General features: G+C 36.6%; 1 protein-coding gene across 1 annotated transcript in view; it reads right to left on the reverse strand.

Moving 5' to 3' along the window:
- The window catches only part of LOC129243587 (putative fatty acyl-CoA reductase CG5065), a 172487-nt gene extending 165904 nt beyond the window's left edge, over positions 1 to 6583 (reverse strand). The window contains exon 1 of the mRNA XM_054880709.1: positions 6299 to 6583. The gene's annotated coding sequence lies outside the window, so the exon portion shown is untranslated. The remainder of the gene's footprint in view (positions 1 to 6298) is intronic.
- Positions 6584 to 24421: the final 17838 nt, after the last annotated feature.

The following is a 24421-nucleotide window of genomic DNA, read 5'->3' on the forward strand; positions in this document are numbered from 1 at the left end:
GAGGGCCTATGATGCTTCCTTGAGGTACCCCCGCGCGTGCTTTTTGCAATGATGAATAGGCGTTGTCAAGTCTGACGCGAAAGTATCTGCCATCAAGGTAGGAAGAAAGGATTTCGCAATAATTCCTGGGCAAAATCCATTTTTGTTTGTGGAGTAAGCCCGTATGCCAAGCTTTGTCAAACGCCTGCGAGACGTCAAGGAACACCGCTACGCAAACTTGGTTTTCCTCTATCGCACACTCTATGGTTCTAACAACCCTGTGAACTTGGTCGATAGTGGAGTGATTTCTTCGAAAGCCAAATTGGTGCGTTGGAATAACTCTCTTGTTTTCTATAATCGGCAACATTCGAGTCAGTAACAGTCGTTCAAAAAGTTTGGACAGGATTGGTAGCAGAGAAATAGGTCGGTATGAAGACACATCAATTGGCGATTTTCCGGCTTTCAGAATCATAATTACTTCTGCTGTTCCAGTACATAGGAACATATTTTAACAAAAAACACAAATTAATCAATTGAGACAGACAAGTAACACAATTATTGGGCAATCTCTGAAGAATTTCTGCCGTTATGAGGTCGAAACCAGGCGTTTTTTTCGTTTTCATTTTGAAAATTTCGCTCATACCTTCTTCGTTACTAACTGGCTCAATGCTGACATCGCTTTCAATCCAATTTGACGAGATGTCAATATCTTCAGATCCATCATTGGCACAGAAGGTTTTGCAAAGATTCTCTGCTAATAAATTTGCCGTAATAATAACCCGTAAGAAAGAAATCCAACGGTGTCGTTGACGTTTAGGTGTGGTTCACATTCAACATCGGCTCTTGAAATTTAACCACCCTTTATATAAAAATATGTTCATGCCTAAAGTGAATGGCCGTGCACTCATATTATTTTACTATTATTTGATACCACACGATTAATATTTCGCTCATTTGAGGAGTTGAACCTTGAATGCAAAAAAACAGCTAATTGCTGTCACAAAAGTGCTGTAAGCCCAAAGTGCTTTTCAATGTTGCTTTTTTACTATAAAACCGGGTGTTTCTATATCCATTTCCTATGCGACGTATGAAATTGCAAATCCCGAAAATCTCGCAATTGTTGGTATACAATTCCGGGATTTTTGGGACTTAAAAGCGACCGAAATCCTGGGATCCCTAGTATACACAAAACTATCTGCTTAAATCCTCAATATACGCACATATGTACGTATGTATTGTATGTTACGTCTGCAATGATTGGTTTTCTTATGTTTTTTGTGTTCGTTTTTTTTTTATGCGCCAACAGCCGTGCCGTTTTTCTCCCCTTCGTATTCTTTTTTGTATCACCATAAAGGCATTTAAACGCCTCAAGTGCGATGCTTTATGAGGTGACGTGACGCTGCTGCTATAATCGAGCTGTAGAATAGAAATCTTGTGCTAAAAATACCTTTTTTGTTGTAGATCTCTAGCGTGGTACACGTATTTTGTATACATACATATATTCGCGTATGTATGTATGTTGAGTATTTGTACTGAGGTAACTACATACATATGTACATATTTTGAGTTTATTATGTTTTCTAGATTTTACGAATTTTTTGATTTTTTCTTTTGCAAGCGTGCAAAAGTTTGGCAGCATTAGCATAAAAATAGTACTGCCTAGCCGATAATACTGAAAATGCAATTGTGCTTATTTATATGTATGTATATGTCCATATATGCATACACGAATATGTTCTTCTTTCACATGAATGGCCTATTTGTTATTCTCGCTGCTCAGCAGACAATAACGGACCTCCGCCAGCTTAATTAGAAAAAAAAATCCGTCCATTGTTGTACTATGAAGCTGAATGCAGTTTTACTTCCTCGGTTTGCACCACCTCGTATGCTTCGCCAATGTTTTTATATCAGTTATTGTCATTTGATTTTAGTCTCCGAGCCGAGTATCCCCAAATTCTGAAGCCTAAGTTTTAAAGCTAAAATAAGGAGTCCTGATGACCGAATTTAAAAACCAAAATTTAGAAGCATAAATTTTGAAGTCTAAGTTCTAAAGCTCATATTAGGGATCCCTAATTCTGAAGCCCGAATTTAAAGACCAAAATTCAGAAGCCTAAATTCTCAAGCCTAAATTCGGAAGGTGAAATTCAAAAGCTTTTATTCTGAAGCCGAAATTTAAAGACCAAAAGTCAGAAGCCTAAATTCTGATGCTCAAATTGGGAATCCCAAATTCTGAAGCCCGAATTTAAAGACCAAAATTCAGCAACCCACATTATGAACCCTAAATTCTGAAGCACAAAATCAAGCACCTTAATTCAGAGGCCCAAATTTATAAATCAAAATTCAGAAGCCTAAATTATGAAAAATGGGTTCTGAAGTTCAAAATCAAGCACCTTAATTCTGATGCCCGTACTTAAAGGCGAAAATTCCGAAGCTCAACTAAGGAACCCCAAATTTAAAACGAAAATTCAGAAGCCTAAATTATAAAACCTGAATTCTGCAGCTGAAAAAGAAAGCTCTTGATTATGAGGCCCAAATTTAAATACTAAAATTTAGAAGCTCAAACTAGGATTTCCAAATTCTGAAACTCGTATTCAAAGACCAAAGTTCAGAAGCCTAAATTCTGGAGCTCAAATTCAGAGTTCAAAATTCTGAATCTAAAATTCAGAAACCCAGCCTGAGCCAGGCCCCAAATTTAGAGGCTCAAATTACTAATAATTTCTTTCCTCAACGGAGTTGCTTACACATGCAGGTCAATGTGACGTTTGAGTGTAAACTATCGATTTTTTTGGAGTGTAAACTTATCGATTTCCAGCTAAAATAATATCAGCGGTGTGTCTAAAATTAAATTTAAAGTAATGCATTTACATTTAAGTGAATCGCTTTTCATTTGCACGAAGTTGGGAAATATTAAAAATGAGTTTCGAATATCAAAAATTAAATAATCGGCAGAAAAGGGGATGTCAATTGCTGAGATTTGACACCATTAAAATATTTTTAGAGAACGCTTATAGAGCCATTAAATTCTTTTTTATACTAAGTAAGAAAATTTCATATCATTAAACTAGGTCTTGGAAGTACACCATTGTTTTCGCTTTTAATTTTGTCGCGTAATTTAAGGTTTTAAACGCAAAAGAGAGGGAAAAAATAAAGATAAAAAATGTAATTTTAGCATTTGTAATTGTAAAATGTAATTTTGGAATTTTTTATTTTTATTTTCCTCACGCGACAAAATAAACAAAAAAATGGTGTGCTTCAAAGACCTAGTTTAATGATATGAAGCGTGCCAGGTAGCTGTGACACTCGTTTTCAGTACACGGTCATTAGCTGCTATATAGACAATTTTTTTCTAAATTTTTGCTCATTCCTCAAAACATATTTCATTCGCTCAGCGAATATTATTATTATTTTTTTTCATTTCGAACTAAATTAATAAAAGAGAATTTAAAAAAAAAAACAGAAAAAAGCTTTTGATCCAAAAATTTTAACAAAACAAGTTACGCAAAATATTAATATGAAATAAAAGAATACTCGAAATTGGTTTATAAATACGTATATGTTTTTTTTTTATACATATGCACATATATCGAAAAAACTGTAACAATTCAGCACTTACACCTTTACCAATAGTATTTCTAATAGGATCAAATATATTTGCGAAACTGTAAATTGTACTTCAGAATAGCCAATTGTAATTCAGGAATCGTAAAATGTAATTCATAATAGTTAATTGCACTTCCGAAATCATAAAAAGTACTTTAGAAACTGTAAAATGTTAATCATAAATGGTAAAATTCACTTCATAATTGTCAAATGTACTTCAGAAACAGTAAAATGTATTTCAGAATAATTAATTGTAATTCAGAAATCGTGAAATATACTTCAGAAATCGTAAAATGTACTTTAAAAACTGTGAAATGTAATTCAGAATTGCCAATTATATTTTAAAAACGGTAAACTGTATTTCAGAATAGTTAATTGTATTTCAGGAAGCGTAAAATGTATTTCATAATAATTAATTGTACTTCAGAAATCATAAAAAGTAGTTCAGAAACTGTAAAATATTATTCAGAAATCGTAAAATGCACTTCATAATTGTCAAATGTACTTCGGAAACAGTAAAATGTATTTCAGAATAGTTAATTGTAGTTCAGAAATCGTGAAATATGCTTCAGAAATTGTAAAATGTACTTTATAAACTGTAAATTGTAATTCAGAATAGCCAATTATACTTTAAAAACCGTAAAATTTCAAATGTGTGTACATCGACCTGATTGGTTGGTTGGTTTAAGTGGTGATTCGTCCAGAATCCAACTAAAGCTCCGCACCATCGACCTAATCGACGCACATTATATCATATTACATCAATATGGAGCCACAGTTAACAGGAAGGCGTGCAAGATAGGGATTGCTAACGCGGACAAATGCAGGAAATGCAGAGAGGATGTTGAGGAAACTTTAGAACACCTTCTGCCTGGGAGCCCCATTGTTTGAGCGTCTGGCGGATGTCTCAAAAGCGGAGCTCCCAGCTCTACTTAGACTCGCCAAAAGCGCTAACATCCTACATACATGATGTCTACTTTCGGTATTCATAGAGGTCGGTCTCCATCTGGTATCGCTAGGGACCAAAAGGTCTATGCGGGGCTTGTTGCCTACCAGGCTAACCTAATCTTACCTAACAGGAAGGTGGGATCGTCTCATCAGTGGTTCTGATCTCGTGAGGCTAAGACTGAAACATTGGGTACTCACATTATCAAAATCCCATGAATCTAACAAAAGTAATTATAAGCCGCCTAAAAAATGTTCTTTTCAGCACATTTTTTTGGGTTGGGTACAAAATTTGTATTGTGACATATTCTGTATTTCAAAATTCTATATGTTGCAACACTCCAAATTGCCAAATGCTGAGAACCGTATGTTAGGTATAATGAGAAAAACAGCACACTTTACAGAAGGTTATACTCGTATTAGGGGAATATGTATTTGGAAAGGTATTTGGGCTGTTTAGAATTTATTTCGCATTTTTCCAGAATTTTTATACAAAAGAATATTCTAAAGCAGAATGTAGTACCGCTCCCAATTTTTCTTAATGGTCGCTGTCTAGAAGCTCTTGAAGTGGAATCATCTCAGCTGTTTCTTGTCAATGGTTATTTTTTCACATGACTGAGGCTGAGACATCTTGGTGCACCAGTAATTAACGCTCCTGCGGAAGAATTAGCCGCCTGGAAAGTTTTACCAGTGATAAATATTCCTCTTTTTTTCCTAACTCATCACACCTATAGGGCAGTTAGTACTAAAAATGAATTGTTCTTGCAATATGTTCATCTAGATATGGTATTTTTTTTTTGTTTTTGTTGCCTCTCTCTAAATTAAAACTTTACTTTTAGTGAAAACCCCAATTTTTGCCCGTCGCTCATAAGTAGTTTGTAATCCTTCCAGTGCATTTCTGGTGCAGCCTTCCTTAAAACGAGTTGCAAGTTGGAAACGGTGCTAAAAATTGCTTATTGCTTGCTTTTTGTTGTAAAAACACGACGTATGCATATAAATATTAGGAGAAGTTGAGCCTAAAGTAGATTGCAGCGTAACAATTAAAAATGTACTGCGGACACATTGAATGCCAGGCGGATTTGACGAAAATCTTCACCGAAAGCCAAGCAGGGGGTTTTCCTGCTAGAAAGCAGAGTGAAAGTAATGTACTTATATATTGATTTCTGAGCGATCACTGTTTTCCTTTGTGGTTTATTTTGGATTTTATAACTGCTTTTTACATGCCACATGCACATGCATGACCCTGTAAAACAAAACTGGCACCGAAAAATCGTCATAGCGCTATGAAAATTGTATCAAAAAAAAATTTTTTTTTTAATATCTATCAGCTTAGTCTAAAAGCGCACAAAAACAACATTTAATATTCATTCGAAAGCGCATGATGAGGTCTAATGTGAAACGGTCTCTGTCATACGCTTTCGTGCGGCATTGCAATCGAGGAAATATTAGCTGTCGTACAAAAACGTAAGTGCAACGTAAAAGTCAGTTGTGATAATTAAAAATCATAATTTTCACAAATCACTTTCACAAATTTCGGCATTATTTATTTTTCTTATTTTTATATTTCCATTTACGCCTTGCACCACTTTTCGTGGGGCTCAGAAAATTTACTATAAAGCCAGTCAAGTCACGGTTTTCATACGAATTTTTATCGTCTTTCCTTTCTATTAAATAAGGAGTAGTAACGGCAAAGCGGCAAACGGCTGTCAAACACTCCCACCTATACACTCACAGAAGAAGCAGAAGCACAGTTATTCACTCATGTTGTACTTACTCATTATTTGCCAATGCTGTTGTGGCTGCTTGCGACTCAGGTTCTACTCCAATTTGACTCCGATTTCCTACTACGGTTTCTACTGCTGTTTCTATTGCGGCTGTCAATAACATGTAAATTTTTCAGCAATTTCAGCATTGAGGTATTCCTCTTTATTCTTGTTTTTGCTGTTCTATTTTCTGTATATAAAATTGTTAGCTTATTTCTCTAAATATTTGCGTCCTATATGGGGTTTTCTTTTTGCTTTTGACCTACTCTTTTAAGCCTACTCCTTTATTTCTCTTCTGGTTTCCTATTAGCTCTTCTTCTTTCTTTTAGTAACTTATTTTCCTGCGTCTGCTACTTTCGTATTATCTTCTTATTACTTTCGTGTTATGTACCGTAAACTTCATTGCCTGCTTCCTCTTTTGGTTACTTTCTGCGCTGGCTTTCTTACTTCACATTCAATTTCTGTTCACTTTTCATTCCTTCAATTCTTCTGCCTGTTTTTCTTCTTCCTATACGGCTTTTACTCCTTTTTTTACTACTTGCTACCAACTCTTTTTTCGCCTTTTACGAGTATATGCCTTTTACGGTTTTACCGTCTCAATGCCTGCTTGCACTAGTTTGTCGTTTCCTATTCGTGCTCCGCTCTACCAATTTTCGCTTACTTCCTGCGAAGTCTCTTTTTTTTAACTTTCACACATTCTTCGGTTTGCAAGAAAAGTTATTTCTCATTTTACACTCACACTTTCGCACTTTTGCTTAAAGATTTTGCAGCCGCTTTTCACACTTTTTCAGTCTGCTTTCTCACCGCAGAAGCTGGCAATACTTATAGCTTTTTTGTAAAATTTTGTATCATAAAAAAACTAATTTTCAGCAGCACACAGACACACTTTTCTCAGCAACACACTTTCTCGAGCACCACTGAAATTCCGTTAATAAAAATTTTTGTTCACACCTTTTTCTTCCTACCAACTCCGCACAATCAACTCAGATTTTGTCAAACAGCAGTTTTTGGCCACCGCACTGCAGTCGAAATTTACATTGCTTGATTTTAGGTTATTTTACGGTTTTTTGTGTGTTTTTTGCTGCTGATTTTTCACAGACACAGCGCTGACCGTCCGCTATGCAATATAGTTTTTTCTTCAGTTCGCTTGCGCCGTGAAAATCTGCTGCTGCTCCGTATGTGCCGAGTACACGCCAATACTGAATCGTAAAGGGTGACAGCCGACACTTGCTAACCTATAATTTTCACTCTTCAAATATTCTTGCGACCAAATGCACGCACACTCACACGAACAACATACACACGTCACTACAAAAGCACCACCGCACTGCGCTGGGCAATCTTCACCAGCGCCAGCACCACCACCGCCGCCTCCCCCCATTTATGTGATAGCATAGGCATATGTGTGCATATGTACACACAAGGAAGATATCCGAAATTCGCTCACTTAGCATAAGTCACTCACACTTTAGCTCTCGCGTGCGGCCTCTCTCTCTCATCAACTGTAGACTACTTGAGCGCTATTTAGTCAATAAGCTGCCATCGGCACGGCCCTTTATCACTTCTGCACCCTTTACAATTGTGGCTTGTCCGTAATGACACACACACGCACAAGTCTCTTTTCACCCCTAACCCAATGGGCGTCCACATTGTTGGTGCTCATTGAGCATTTCACTTGCATGCCACACTTTCAGTCCACACGCATGAATTTACATATGTCAAACTTGGTAGCCCCGTATAGCATTCGTGTTGTTGCTGCCGCATGCATCACCCGCCCTAATGGTTTCATAATACTTATAATTGTAGGTACGAATAGCCGCCGACCGGGCTCCTCTGGCGAGAACGCTGACTCAGCAGCAAGCGCCTATGCGTGCGACTACTCAATTCAATTGTCATTGCTTTGGATTTCGTGTAAGAAATTTGCGGCTGGTTGATAGACAGGCAGCGGTCGCGTGCAGATTTGGTGACATCGCTGTCAGCCAGCCAGCCGTAGGCGAGGTCAAAGCAGCAATCGTCGGTGTCTATGGAAGGCATTAATGATAATGAGTTGGAAGGTCGTCTCAATAAAGCGCATGCGTTGTGCGAGAAGAGCGTTGCTGGTGGCACAACCCGGCGTGGCAGCTACATGCCATGCGATGTGTGGTATGCATGAGAGTGCGTGTGTGTGAGCGCTAGTGTGTGCTATCCCCAATTTTGGTTTATGGAGGGACGCGGTTCATCGTTTAGTGTGTAGAGTTAGAATTTGAGCGACTTGCTGGTAGAGTACCCTCGTATTCATTCGCTCACACATTCACTTGTCCGTTCATTCGCCAATATTTGCTTGGTCTCACGCATGCTTTGTTTGCCACATATTGTATGTACAGGTATGAATGTATGTACTTATGTCAATGCGGTTTGTCATCGGCCATCGTTGTTAGCCGCTTTCACGCCTAAAATGTGCTGCCAGATTGTAGTAAAAATTACGTAATATACGCAAGCAATTGACTTAGCAAAAACAGGAATCTCCGAATGGAAGCTCAACGTTCAAAAGTTTACTATAAAAGTAAAGGCGGACGATTGATTTTTATGAGAAGTCGTTTCAAGCTAAATTCAATCGAGGAAAGTTTTGCGTGCTACACTTAGAACGGGAGGAAAAAGTCATAATCTCAACCAACCTTCTCTAAATTATCAGTATCTTTCACAATCGTCTGGTGCTATTATGATGCCGAGTTAAACTGAAGGTTGAATATGGTCCATCTCCTCTAAGAAAATACTTAGAAAAAAATACTCATAACTCATTTCATGGATGAATAAGGCGTTGATATCTCCGATATTTCGTACGGTTCGTTGTTTTGTTGCAAATGCGTTTAGACGTAATTCTAAATTTCTCTACAATAATGAACAGTCCACAACAGTTAAAGCGAGGCAGGGCGTTGCAATCACTGAGTCGATTAGATCACATCCAGTGGATGTAATCTGTCGTATTACACCGATAAGCCTGGTTATATGAACAATTTGTTTGTCTGAATGCTCGGAGTCTAAGACAGCTGGGTTTTTGAAAAGAGCGGGCGTATGGGCATGAACGTATTCGAAACTCTGCTAACTACCCAAGTACTTCTACTAAATGGAATTTCATACATCCAACAATTTTCCTCATTAAGAACCTGAAAACTTCGTTAACTACTGGAGAAAAGTTAGTTTATTTGGAACGTTTCGGAGCATCCGGTGCAACTATCTGGGGGGGTTTGTGGCCTATTTTCTGCGCCAAACGTTCTTCAACCATCAGTAAATAAGTAAGGAAGGATAAGTTCATACGGATATTGTAATTAGAGTTGTAAGCACTTGCCATCTTAAGCAAACGAGAAATAAATGTTTTTTTAATAAGAGGTGTTACTTTCATTATAAAGAGGAAGGTATGCCTTTAATAGTGGAAAATAACATCAGGCAAATGACCACCAGGACCACGCTTACATGACAATATCCTTTTCATGAAATTTTCCATAACCGAATTGCAAAGTGGCTGTCCTATGTCCCCGATAGCGTCACGAATTCCATCTTTGAGGTCTTGAATAGACCCTGAGCTGTTGGTGTAGACCTTCTCTTTCACATGGCCCCAAAGAAAAAAACCACAAGGCGTTTAATCACAAGATATCGTTGGCCAATTGTAATCACCTCTTCGAGAGATAACACCGTCCAGAAACTTTTCCAGAAACAGATCAATGGTTTCGTTGCTTGTGTGGCACGTAGCGCCGTCTTGTTGAAATTAATGGGTGGTTAAGTTTCAAGAGCCGGTGTTGATTTTGAATAAAATACAATTTTTTTAAGAAATTATTATCATTTCTCTTCATTGTGATAATATTGGTATGGCTCAATTACGTATGGAACAAAATATCGGTCAAATGGCCTCGGCCTCCATCAACTCTATCCGATGGTCCAAATTTTCGATGACGATGAGGCATAATTGAGGTTTTATGCCGTTAATGTGCCGAATTATCATCCCTTAGCTCTTGAATTGTTGCTGGCTTATCGACGTATACCTTTTCTTTCAAATAACCTCAAAGAAAGAAGTAAAACGGTGTCAAATCACATGATCTTGGCGGCCAATTGACATCGCCGCGACGTGAGATTATTCGGCCATCAAATTTTGCGCGCAAAAGAGCCATTGTTTCATTAGCTGTGTGACAAGTGGCACCGTCCTGAAACCACATATCGTCCACATCCATATCGTCCAATTCGGGCTATAAAAAGTTCGTTATCATCTCACGGTAGCGAACACTATTCACAGTAACTGCCTGACCGGCCTCATTTTGGAAAAAATACGGCCCAATGATGCCGCCGGCCCATAAACCGCACCAAACAGTCACTCTTTTTGGGTGCATTGGTTTTTCGGCGATCACTCTTGGATTATCATTCGCCTAAATGCGGCAATTCTGCTTATTGACGAATCCACTGAGGTGAAAATGTGCCTCATCACTGAAGATGATTTTCTTCACGATATGCGCGATATGCATTTTAATTTGAGCGCCCGTTTTCATAATAAGCCTGAATAACTTAAACGCATTGCTTGATTCTGTATCTTTCCATGGTTCAAATTGAGTTAATCTGAAGTTGAAAAATGTCAAATGAAATGCAGAAAAACTTGACGTTTAGGTGTGGTTCACATTCAACATCGGCCCTTAAAATTTAACCACCCTTTATATATTATATTATATGTATTTCCTATAAATAATAATAATAATATTATATAAAAATTTAGCTGAAAGTTTGTTGAGTTTTTCAAAATTTTTTCATATAGTTTAAAAGTTAAATAATAATAATAATATTATTGTATATAATAATATAAATTATATATATAATATAAATTATATAATAATATTATATAATATATATAATAATATTATTATTATTTGAAAAACTCAACAAACTTTCAGCTAAATTTTTAACTTTTTAAAATGAATTTTCAGAAAACTTATGGGTACGCAGTGGCATGGCTCTTGGGGATTTAGTAAAACAAGTGTAAATTGTAAGTGCCAAGATCTTGTGGTGATTTTAAATTTTTGGTGTTTTCTTTTGCAAGAAGACTCGTCGTTTTGTTTTTTTTTTTTCATGTAAAAAGTGCAATTCATAAAAAAATCTGTTGCAAAATAGAAGAGGGTATGAGCACAATATGGCGCAAAATTAATCACCCTATCAAAAGTTTCATAATTTTTGCCAATGGCGTTGTACGGCAATCATATTTGACACTTTTTTTAAACGGACAAGCAATGAAGCGCCTAAAAGTGAAAATACAGATTTCCATCACTGAAAATCATTGGTTTTTATTTACTAAAAAAGTTATTCAAAAACAAAATTGAATGATTAATTTTGCACCACCTGGTATTCGAGATTCCGTTTCTTCAGAGCGGGTTTCTATAGCGGCACTACTTTAAAGTGATTTTCTACAACTTGTTACCCTTGAAGTCCGTGTACAGGGTTTCATTGAAAAGTAATGAGCCTTCCTGCGCGGAGCGTCTGCCAAGCGATCACACGAATCGGCTGGTGGGGGAAAATGATCGTTGGACCTTCCCCTTTCACTAGAAACCGGTCCCAGTTCGCTGGCAACAGCGGTGCAGTCAACCTCGCTCCGCGCGAGTTACATATGTAAAACCAAGCATTACATGTATAAAACCAAGCATAGATGATTTCATTGCAAGTATAACTAAAGACAAAATGTAATATTAAACCAACTTCCGTTTTGTTTGCAAAAATTGTTATTAAATTCACAAATCAAAATTATTTTTCGGTCGCAATTCCAGGAATTGCAACCGTTCCAAAATTAACTAACTTTACTGTCCACTACAATAATTATTGTCAAATCAGCATTTCCGTTCTCACACGAAAATGTAATATTATATTAATAAGTATTTTTCATAAACCAATGTAATTAGCAAATAAGAAAATAAAATTGTAATATACCGAGTAAGCAAATATATATACATTTGTAAGCTTTGATTTTACCTGAAGTAAAATCATAAAGCCAGTCTGATTCCTCCCTTCCATTGGAGTAGATTGTTGTATTAAAATAAATAAATAAATTTTAATAAAAAACAGTTTTTAGTTTTTTTTATCGCAATATAACGGCAAAACACTTAAATCGCGTGCAAGCTGTTTTAAAAGTGTGTTAGGGGTTTTCAGTGGCGAAAATGCAACGATCGTTGGAGCAACGTTACTCGATCAAATTTTGCATACAGCTAAACAGTTTGTACCTCCAGGAAGCATTGTAAACGAGGTATTTTACAAAGAAGTGCTCCTTCGGCTGAAAAACGGCGTCGCCCGGGCTCGTCCCGACCTCGTCAAGAATTGGACCCTTCATCACGACAATGCGCCGGCGCACACCGCCTTCCTCTGCACCTCTGCATTGGCCAAGATGGGGGTTCCGGTGCTTCCCCACCCTCCCTACAGCCCTGACCTCTCCCCTCCGGACTTCTTCTTGTTCCCGCGCCTGAAAAGAAAGCTGAAGAGGAGGCGTTTCGACTCCATCGAGGCGATCCAAAAAACTGTGACAGCCAAATTGAACGCGATTCCGGCGGATGAGTTTAGAAAATGTTTCCTGCAGTGAAAGGACCGCTACCAGCGGTGTATTCACGCTCAATTTGAAGAATATTAGTTGCATAAGCCAAAAGGCTTAATAAAACTCCTTAAAAAAATAAGGCTCATTACTTTTCAATCAAACCCTGTACGTCATAACTCGTATTCTACTGGTTTTAAAATTTTGCACAGCACTTCATCACACAATTCTCCAGGTAGATTAGGTTAGGATAAATAGCTGCCCACTTGAACAGAAAATCAATCAATTGATAACTGAGCCTTTTAATAATTATTAACATGACAAGAACAACTTAGTCGAATTCTCCCCGCCAACAATCAGTTTCTTGTCTTCCCAGTGCGACGAGAAATTGAAAAATAAAAAAAAGAATCGTACCACGGACAGCTCGAGAAGCATCTTCTATGACAGATGATTCTGAGAAGAGTTGTTTACTTATTTGTGATGAACGCCTTGATAAAAAATGGCTAAAAAATTTTTGAAGTTATTGAAGTCTGCCAAAAATATATAGGTACATCATGATTCAATTATACAAGGTTAAGTAAAGTTTGACAACTGATTTCGGATGCTACTTAATCCATTGATGCAATTTGGAAGCAAGGGAAAAAAGGGCATAAGTTTATCCCCTTTCTGAAAAAGTATATTAGTAAAAAATTGAAAAAGGTCGTTGTAAGCCATAGAATAATTTTATGTTATTTTATAAGTGGTACTTAATTATTTATATTTTTAACTTAACTATTCCCATAGATTTGTGTCATATATGTATGTATTTAGACCATGCATCGGATAGGAATCTATATGTGCCATTTGCAAACCTACACTGAAGTAATAAATAAAATAACTTGAGAATAGTGGAAACTCTTAACGAGGAAAAACCACTTTTATTTCGTCACGTCCGCTAATCATACATTTGATTTTTTAAGGAGATTACCTGCAAAGTTAGAAGTATAAAATCTGTGTTAAAAAATATAAATTTATATACAGTCACTCACATTCAAAGTCGGGCAGGTGCATACGAAAACTTCTAGACATAATATCTATGTTTTGATGAAAGAAAACACGTTCTACCTCTTTCTGTTTTTGCACAAAAATTGTTTTATTTAAAAACAACAAAAAAAATATATTCCAAGTTGCTTTATAATGTATAAAAAACTGAAAAAGGCCACTTCTCTGTCTCACATTTAAAGTCGGGCAAACCATGTTTTGCAAATATGCATACCGTTATTTCTAAATTTTCTATACTTGTATTAAAAGTTATTGTTCATTGTTGCCTTGTCAATCATTGGGTGAGTTTATAAAAGTATTTTGCAAAATGCCGCGTAATGGTAAACAGTCTACATTGGAGGAACGCAAAATAGTAATTCAACAGCACTTAGACGGAAAATCTGAGTGAGCAATATCGAAATTGATAAAAAAAAGCAAGTCAACAGTGCACGATATTATTGCTAGATACAATGAAAATGGTTTCATTGCAAATAAGCATCGTGGAATCCGTCCAAAGAAGCTTTCCTCCAAAGATGAGAGCATGGTGCTAAGAGAAGTGAAGAAAAATCCATTCATTTCTGCTCCAAAATTAACTGCGATGGTTAAAGAAGCATCTGGGGTGGAGGTAAATCCCGAAACAATAAGAAGACTTCTTCGAAAAAATGCTTTTCACGGCCGAGTTGCGCGGAAGAACCCCCTAATAAGCAAGAAAAACCAAAATGACCGGCTTGTTTTTGCTCGCCAATATATGGCTAAGGATTTCGATTTTTGGAGCACTGTAAGTGGGGGAAAAAATAACAATTTCATGACTTTCATATTCATTCTTTAGGTATTATTTACTGACGAAAGTAAATTTAATTTATTTGGATGTGATGGAAGGCGTAAAGTGTGGCGCAAACCGAACAAGGAGCTGGAAGGCAAGAATTTAAGAAAAACGGTTAAACACGGTGGTGGATCTGTAATGGTTTGGGGATGCATGGCGGCGTCAGGAGTTGGAAAATTGTATTTCATTGGTGGAATAATGAATAAACACGTTTATTTAACAATTTTGAAACAAAATTTGAAAGAAAGCGTGAGAAAACTAGGCATCGAAAGTAGTTTTCAATTCTACCAGGACAACGATCCCAAACATTCCTCATATGACGTCAAGAGCTGGTTGTTATATAACTGTCCAAAGGTAATAAAAACCCCTGCACAAAGTCCCGACCTCAATGCCATTGAGCATTTGTGGGATGAATTAGATCCCCGGATGCAGGAAAGGCAGTGTACATCAATTCAACTCTTGAACATTGCTCTGGAAGAATGGAATAAAATAAGCCCTGATGTTTGCAAAAAGTTAGTGGAATCGATGCCAAGCCGGCTACAAGCTGTTGAAAAGCAAAAAGGTGGAGCAACGAAGTATTAATTTTGCGTTGTGTACAAATTTTTTCACACCTGTGTATATAAATTTTAAGCAGTTATTAACAAAAAATCAGATTGATAATGTAGCAGCTATTGTAGCAGCTATTTACCAATGTAATTTTCACAGAACTTTCAATAGAATTGAAAGATGCGAAAGTCTAAGCAAAATGGAATAGGCAAAACAATATTGCCTGCTAACTTTTTCAGCAAAAATTTTAATTTCTACGCTTTTGAGTACTTTTTCTTTAGAATTTGCTCTGAAATAAAAAGTAGCTTTTCCAAGAGGACAACATGGATTTATTAAGTAGCTTCAAGATGGCTAACACAGGGTGAAAATTAGGCTACTTACATCACCTTTAATTATTGCTTCATGTAGGTACATACAAATGTGTATTGAAAGATAAAAAAAATTAGCATTCGATAATAATCTGTATTAAATAAAATAAAAACAAAAATAATTTGTAAAATGATTGCGCGTGATTCAACTACAGTACCTGGCCATTGAATTACGACCGATGATAAAAATTACATATTTATGGCTTTGAGAGCGAATAAAAAGCAAACGGTTTTAAAGCATTTAAAAAAGTTTACATATTTGGTTTTATTAAATGCTTCTTGACATTTTGCATTAAAGATATTTATTTTAAACTATTCGCAATTCGTTGAGGCATACTGGCTACGCACTGTGTTATCTTCATCTTAAGATTTTGATCATTACTATAGCACACATCTTCGATGTTTTCCTCAAGCTGTTGTATTGTGGTATTATTCCGCTGTTATACTGCCGATTTGAGGTATGCCCAACAATTTTCGATAGGGTTAAGGTCCGGTGAATTGTCAGGCCATGGCAAAACCATTATTTCCATGGAATTCAGACGATTCATGCTCATTCTGGATGTATGACATGGAGCCCCATCTTGCATAAAGGTGTATTCGTCTCTCGGACACTTCAGGGTTTCAAATATGACAGCAAAACGTTTACCATCACGTCCACGTACTGGACAGAGCGCATTGTTCCCTCAACAAAATGTAGCGGACCTAGTCCCTCTGAGGTTATACAGCCCCAAACCATAACACTGGGGGGTGTTTGACCCTTGGAAGCACACAATCTTCAAAATATCGTTATCTGGCTCTGCCGCTGAAGATGATCCGTATGAAGAAAAACAAAACCGCAAAAAAGTGTGAATATTCACATCTTCATACTCCTATTTGACAAAAGAAAAAAATGGTTTTTTAAACTTACTTTTTTTTCAATATTCCGCGTAGTAGTCTCTGTGAAGTTGTGCCCAAAGTTTCCGCCGATTTCGCATACACGGTGTGAGTTTTGGCTTCTTGCTGGTCGTCTGCAAAAAAGTCCATTTTCGTATAAGCGTCATCGTAACGTTCTTTCCGAAATATTTACTCCAGATTCCTGAACCTCTATTAAAATCATCCGACTTGAAGCATTCCTGTTCCAGAGAACTGTTTGGAGAATTTTGCTATCCTGCTTGGTTGAGGTGATGCGTTCTCGGCGACAATTTTCGCGTTTGTTTGAAGTTACCGCTAAAACGTTGTTGGTATTTTTCCACTTTTTGGCAACATTTCTCACAGACGGCTTGGATATTTCAACGGTTCTTGCTATGTCTACATAGCTCAGGTTCTTGGCTTTCAAAAGAACTGCAATTTGTTGCTTTTGTCCCAACATTCGACCCATTTTCTAAAAAAAAAACAGGTTCAATTGAAAAAAAGGATAATCTACGTGATAAATTCAAAAGATATGTTATAAAAGATATATGCATATCCATTATTCAATTCTTTCACTTTTCAGACGATCTCAATTAGTTTTTCTATGCTCTTCACACAAGATCGAATTAATTCGCACTGGCACTTGCATGCTTAACTTTTCACTTATAAGCAAAAAAACTGATCCTTTTCTATTCGAGCAGGGCAATTGACCGGTAATTCTTAAAAACATCTAAGAACAGATTAAAAACCCTTTAAAATCCTTTTTTATTTTAAAAAGCCCAAATTAGATTTAAAATTTTACCTGATATTTGAAGTTTTCAGAAAAAATGCCATCGGTCATAATTCAATGGCCAGGTACTGTAGTCACTTCAAAACATTTACAAGACTTGTGATGGAGTGATTCAACTGGTCAATTTAAATGTTCCACCCTTTTTATAATTTTGTTTATTTTAATGCATAATAATCACTTATCATTACTATGAATATTATTACAATCAACTTAATTATTTAGTAAAACCCCCTTCGCCAAAAGTCACGAAAAAGAAATATCCATAACCTACAGCAATTTGCCTAAAAAATCCACAATTAGCCTACTTCGTGAATACTTCCGCACAGCTTAAATAAGAAATCAAATACAACAAAGCCAACACCAGAGAATGTTAATGGAATTGGATTTGGAATTAACATTCTCTGCCAACACACTGTGAAGTCTGCGCCAATAACAGAGAATTTTAATGGAATGAGAAGCCCCAAATGTTAAATGAGCTTTTTTCGAGTACTAACAGCAGAGAATGTTAATGAGATGAGAAATGTTAAATGAGCTTTTTTCGTCGTATTTCGTGCTCACAGCTAAGCCAATGAGTTTGCCATTAAAAAAACTTTGAAGGCAGTTAATTTATGGTGCAGAAGCTAAGTCCGCGGAATTATTCGCTTGGTTTTTATGGCACGTATTTAATTCGGATTTAAGTCCTGAAAAATAATATGTTTTTCCTTGCACGATTTTTTTTACAATTCAAACTAGCAAAGTTTGGTAAAATTTTTGAGTTTATTTAAATTATAATTGCTTTAAAATAGTGTTTTAGGGTTTTTTTGTATTTGATAAGTAGAAATTGCTTTTTGGTATAAAATAGTTCATACTGGATATGACCTGATTTTTATTTAAATCAATCAAAAGGAAATACGTACGTATAAACATGCATATATTTAATCTCTTTAATCAAGTCTAAGCCACATATATTGATGAGAAAATATCATTCTAACATCCGTCCAGAAAGCCAAACGCGCATACACACATACACATATATATGTATATTAAATATGCATACAAATTTTCATCGAACGCAGAATGTATGCGTATAAAAAACAACAACTGCGACCGTCTTCTTGTCCGTTAGTGAAAAAATGCGATATGTATTCCCTATGATCAAAAAGTACAGAGAAGGTGGTGTTGACTGTTTTCTTCGATTGCCAAGGCGTAGTGCACCGTGAGTACCTTCCATCGGGGCAGACAGTCAATGAAGGATATTATTTATCCATTTTGCAGTGTTTGAGAGATGCTGTACGTCGCAAACGGCCGGAAATGTGGGCAAACAATGCTTGGATTTTGCATGATGATGACGCGTCATCGCAACGATCCCAGATTGTGCTGGATTATTTGACCAAACACCAAGTACAGGGTGAACGATATGAAGTGTTCAAAACACAATAACTTTTTTGTGTGAAATTAGTTTTTATTGTTTTCAAAGACAAAATTGTTCAAAAATGAATACAACGGTCAAAAAATGAGTTGCATGCTGCACGAATGTGATCTTGAGGTATTTTGGCCCATTCTCGTATAATCGCTTTTTTCAGCGCATCCATACTGGCATATCTTTTAGTCCTCACCTTGCTCTCCAAATTGGACCAGATGGAATATTCCATCGGATTTGCGTCTGGCGAATTCGAAAGCCATTATGTGGAAGAAATGAAGTGTGGAACATGATTTTTTAACCATTCTTGGTTCACACGAGCTTTATGAGATGGTGCCGAGTGCTGTTGGAATGTCCATGATCTACGACCGAAATTTTTGCGTGTCCACGGCTCTAAAGCAGCTTCTAAAGCATTTTCCCGACAATAAGTCGCATTCAACTTGGACACCAGTCTCGATAGAAACGATTGGAGAGCGTCCATCAGCGGTCACTGCGGCTCAAACCATTACTTGCGATGGGAAATTGCTGCGAGTGGCCATACGTAGGCTCAAATTCTCGTATGAGCGTTCGCTCAAGTAAACTCGATCGTTTTGAGTGTTTATGAACTACTCAATTGGGAAATTGTTTTTATCAGAAAACACAATGCTAGGAAATTCGCCACGTTCGTGCAAGCGCAACAACTCCTTTGCTCTTTCGCACCGAACTTTTTTTTGCTGGGGTGAAAGATCGTGTACTTTTTGGAACTTGTACCATAAGCCTTGACCTTGATCCCATTTTTTAAGGTAGTAGTCTGGTAACTTATTTTGAAAATTTCGAATTTCGGGTTTTTACATATTTTGAAAGTGCGATATATTGGTAATATACTGTACAAATTTTAGACCGAAATTCGAAATATTGACGAAATTATAGCATATACATGAGAGCAGCTCGTACTTGCGCGGCTCCATTGCTAAAACTTTAAGCGCGTTTTTCTCAAAACCACGTTTTTCCGGATGGCCGTCGTGAAAACAAATTTTCTATCTAACGGATTGAGCTGAAATTTAGATATGTTTTTCTACACATCAATAGTTCTGGCGGGTAGTAGATTTAATTTATTTCGTCCCTAAGTTTCCATTTTGTAGTCCGATTTCCTCTTTAAAAAAAGGCAATTTTCTTACGAAGTCCGCCATTTTGTTATTTTTTGTCAAAATCATTGGATCTTACTACCCGCCAGAACGACAAGCAGACTGATTAATAAGCAAAAAATAAAATTTTTTTTGTACACCTTCTGATACCTTTAATAACATATCAGAAAATCAAACCGATTGAATTTTATTTTCCCTTCCAAAAAATGTCCCAAACATGTCCTCAAAAAACATGTAAGTTACCAGACTACTACCTTAATATGCGTCGAATGCTGTATTGCGAGATATTCAGTTCTTTGGCCATTTTTCTTCCACTTCGACGTGGATTTCGTTCAAGTCGAGCCTTCACTTTCCGAACCATTTCTGACGTTATTGCGGTTTTTTTTGGTCCACCTCCATAGCGTTTTGCAATGCCACCAGTATCATTGTAACATTTTATAGTGCGATACACAAACATTTTATTCGCTTTGAGGTGACTGAGCTCACGAACAATGGCTGTTGTGATTTTCCAGCCAAATATAACGCAATCACACTATTACGTTTGAATTCCATCACAGAAAAGAAAATTCAACAAAACTGAGACGCAAATGCTTTTAATGGCTTATAAACAATATATTGAACTGTCATTCGAATAATTTTGACGTTGATGTCATAAGCTGTTTTACAGATACAAACAGTGTGAAGTTGGTAACACTTTATATCGTTCACCCTATAAATACCATCGCGCAAGTACCGTCTTCACCTGATATGGAAGGATAGAGGAGATCAAAGCGAATGCGATGATGGAGCTGAAGGCCATCCCTTCGTCGACCTATCAGGGGTACATGGAGGACTGGGTTAAACGTTAGCGCATGTGTGTTGCTACAGACGGGTCATATTTTGAAGGAATTCAAATAAATTTGCCTGAAATTTAACACTGTTTTGTTTTAAACATTCCCGGTACTTTTTGATCATAGGGTATACGTATGTATGTATTCCATTTGATAATGCCATATACATATGTATGTTCATTAAGTAAATACATAGTTTGTACATTCATTTATGTATGCAATGAAAAAACGCTATGCATTTCTTTCAGAACTTATTAAAATTTATCCACTTCACAAAACCTTGGTTCACAACGCAGTCGCACAAGCAAACGTACCGCGCTTTTATCAGAGAATGTTAACATCATCAAAGGCGCCGTCGCACCAGTGGTATGTGGGGCATGCTCCCACTAACACTATAACATTCCTCCTCCTCGGCTGATTTCCACCCTGGGACCGCTGTAAACATTTCATCAAGGTGGAGCCGGGTTTATGTCTATTGACACAACCAGGTACCTGCGTCCAGGTCCTTCTCTTGTGGACGTATGGAGATCTTACATCAGCGATGGTGTCCACTCCCCTCACTGTTTTCATACGTGGTTCTGGAGGAAATGGAACATCGGAAAATTTGCGATAGCGCAGTATTTACGAACTATCGTCTTGTCTTCTGTCTGATATTATTGTGAGTGATTGACTCAAGTATCTGTGTTTGCCGTCATTCTGTCCGGAGACCGTTCATCTCCATTTCGTAATTGCAACTGTAGCCGCTGTTGCTGGGTCTTGCGCTCCCATTCGATGAATTGGAGTCGTAGCATAATTTTTCCAGCAAACGCTCGAACCGCCACCCATTTAGCACTGGATGAGCACAGGCCCTTTACGATGTCATTAGGACTAGCTGAGTGTCCCAAAACCCTTTCAAGTATTGCACGTTCTCGTGTGAAGCGATCACAATGAAAAGCCACGTGTTCTGCGCTTTCGATTGCATTAGGACAGCTTGGCCAGAATGGGTTTTCTGCCAGCTGAAAGCGGTGGCGATATTCCATAAAGCAGCCTTGACCGGTGAGTATCTGCGTAAGGTAATAATCAGTTTCACCATGCTTTCTTTTTACCCACTGCTCGAGATGTGATACTAATTTGTACGTCCAGCGCCCTTTAAGTGACTCTTCCCATCTTCTTTGCCACTCATACATAGATCGCTCTCGTTCTATGGCTTTTTCTATTGCCGTTGGTTTAGCTCCTTGCTCGCTATAGAGGCGGCGAAGCTCTCTTGCGTGAATATCAACTGGAGATCTAAGTGCATCTAACCTAACCTAGCCTAACCCTACCTAAGTGTAATAAGTAAACATAAATCAGAATTTTTTAACAGTATTTTATGTTCAACTTTGCCACTCTTGTATTACATGGAAAAAACTCAGCTCAGGTTGCGTTAGATTCGTTCAGGTTAATGAAGTTTGGTTAGGTTATTTTGTGTTATACTAGGAAAGGATACGTTACGTTTATTTGTAGATGTTTTGAATCGAGTAACCATATAAGTACAATGCAATCGGTTCAATTGCGTTACGTAGGGTTATATTTAGTGAAGGGAGATTAGGATAAGTTATTCAAGGTTACTTCGAGTTTGGATAGGTTGGCATTGCAAACTAATCAAAATGACTTCATTTTGCAATGCAGAAAAGCAGCACAATGGGTTCGATTGTCTCACATTATGTACGGTTGGATTGATTTCGATAACATTAGGTTAGGTGAGGTTTAGTTAGGTAAGTCAGAAAATTGCAGAAGTAAGTCAGCAAATTGCGTTACTTTTTGTATTATTTTTTTTTTTGACGTTATAATATTCTTCTACGGTCTCTGTTCAACTCGAGAATGTTCTGTTTTTATTTTATTTCTACAAAAACGTCCTTCACTTGGAAAATTTCTTATCAATTTTGATGAAATAATACTTGCTAGATTCGGAATGGACACAGATATGCGTAAATATACTTAGTTATATACGTATTTCGCGAATAATAACGGAGAACCGCATTAAATTTGCAAATATGAAAGTAGTGAACAAAACTTTCCGTTTACTGTTTTTTTTTTTTTGTTTTTTGTTTTTCAAAAAAATCCGTTACTTCGACACTTTTTGATCGATTTTTGAAATTAAATGCTATTTACATTCGGAATAGACACAGCTATAAGACTTTCTATTAATAAATAAACCTTTCATTTCAATATTATCGACAACATCTCGTTAAACTCGCAAAAATTGGAAAAATTTACTACAGTTTAAGTTTTGTGTTGAAAAATCAGTAGTTATTTTTGCTTAGCGTGAAAAATTGAAGACATACGTCAGAAGGACTAACATTTACCTCAACAAAACTGTTTCAAGAGTGGAAATCGGATAAAATGCAGACGAGTTACGAATTTTTAAGTGTCGGAAAACACCCAAAATCGGGTTTTTAACGATAAATAAAAAATTTGAGGGTGTTAAAAATGTTTTGGACACGGTTCCGCGTCGTTCTCGGCTAGATCTACAGTGATCATCATGCCACTTCAAAAGTTCTGATTCACTGCAGCACCGTGTTATTATTAATATTAAAACAATCAGCTTAATTATTTAGTAAAACCCCCTTCGCCCAAAGTCACGAAAAAGAAATAACCATAACCTACAGTAATTTGCTTAAAAAAACCAGAATTAGCCTACTTCGTAAATACTTCCGCACAGCTTAAATAAGCACTTTACAGTGTGTTCCATTAATTCCATTAACATTCTCTGCCAACACACTGTGAAGTCTGCGCTAATAACAGAGAATTTCAATGGAATGACAAGGCGCAAATGTTAAATAGCTTTTTTCGAGTACTAACAGCAGAAAATGTTAATGAGATGAGAAATGTTAAATGAGCTTTTTTCCTCGTATTTCCAGAGAATGTTAATGGAATCAGAGAATGTTAATGGAATGAAAAGGCGCAAATGTTACTGTTAAGAATTTTTAGTACAATTGAAATTTGAAAGGTTTGTGGTAAGGGATTTTAGAACATCGACTTTATAGACACCACACTGAGTGGTGTCTCTGCTGCTATCAAAACAAAAAGACTTATTAAGGAGATATAACTCTGGGTGTAAGATTTCTCTAGAAAAATATGAATATGAATATGAAAAATATCGAGCCCTTTCCAAGAATATAACAATCCGGCAGTAAATAAAAAAATGCTGAGAAAAAAATCTTTCTATTTAGGCTGGTTCAAAAAAAATTTTTTTTTTATTCAAATATACTCGTCGCACAAATTTTAATTTTTCAAAACTTTGCAATGGGGTATATAAGAGAAGAAATTCTTTGAGCAGGGCTTTTAATTGTTTATAAACTTGATTAAAGATTTCTTTGCCAAGAATTTCATGGATTTTTGAAAGCTTTTAATTAAAAACCTGCATTAGGGATACACAACTCTGAGTGTAACATTTCGAGAGCCTTTTCCAATTATATATTGTTTATAACAGTCCGGCATTAATAGAAAAATTATGAGAAAAAAATTGTTGAAGAGAAAACAATTTTTCTATTTAGGGTGGTCGAAAAAAAATTTTGTTTAGTGTGTTTCTTTTTGTATAATCAAATATAGTCTCCACTCAAGTTTTGAAATAGTGGATAGTTTTTCAATATTTTGCAAGGCGAGAAAAAATTTTTCCTGACAGTTTTTAGGGTGGTCCAAAAAAATTTTTGTTTTGTGTTTTTCTTTTTTTTTTGGTCAAATATACTCTCCACATAAGTTTTGAAATAGTGGATAGCTTTCAAAATTTTGCATCGGGGAGTATATGAGAAAAAATTCTTCTTGGCAGTTTTTGAGGTGGTCCAAAAAAATTTTGTTTTGT

Source organism: Anastrepha obliqua, chromosome 4 (assembly GCF_027943255.1).
Source record: "Anastrepha obliqua isolate idAnaObli1 chromosome 4, idAnaObli1_1.0, whole genome shotgun sequence".
In the NCBI taxonomy this organism is placed as follows: Eukaryota; Metazoa; Arthropoda; class Insecta; order Diptera; family Tephritidae; genus Anastrepha; species Anastrepha obliqua.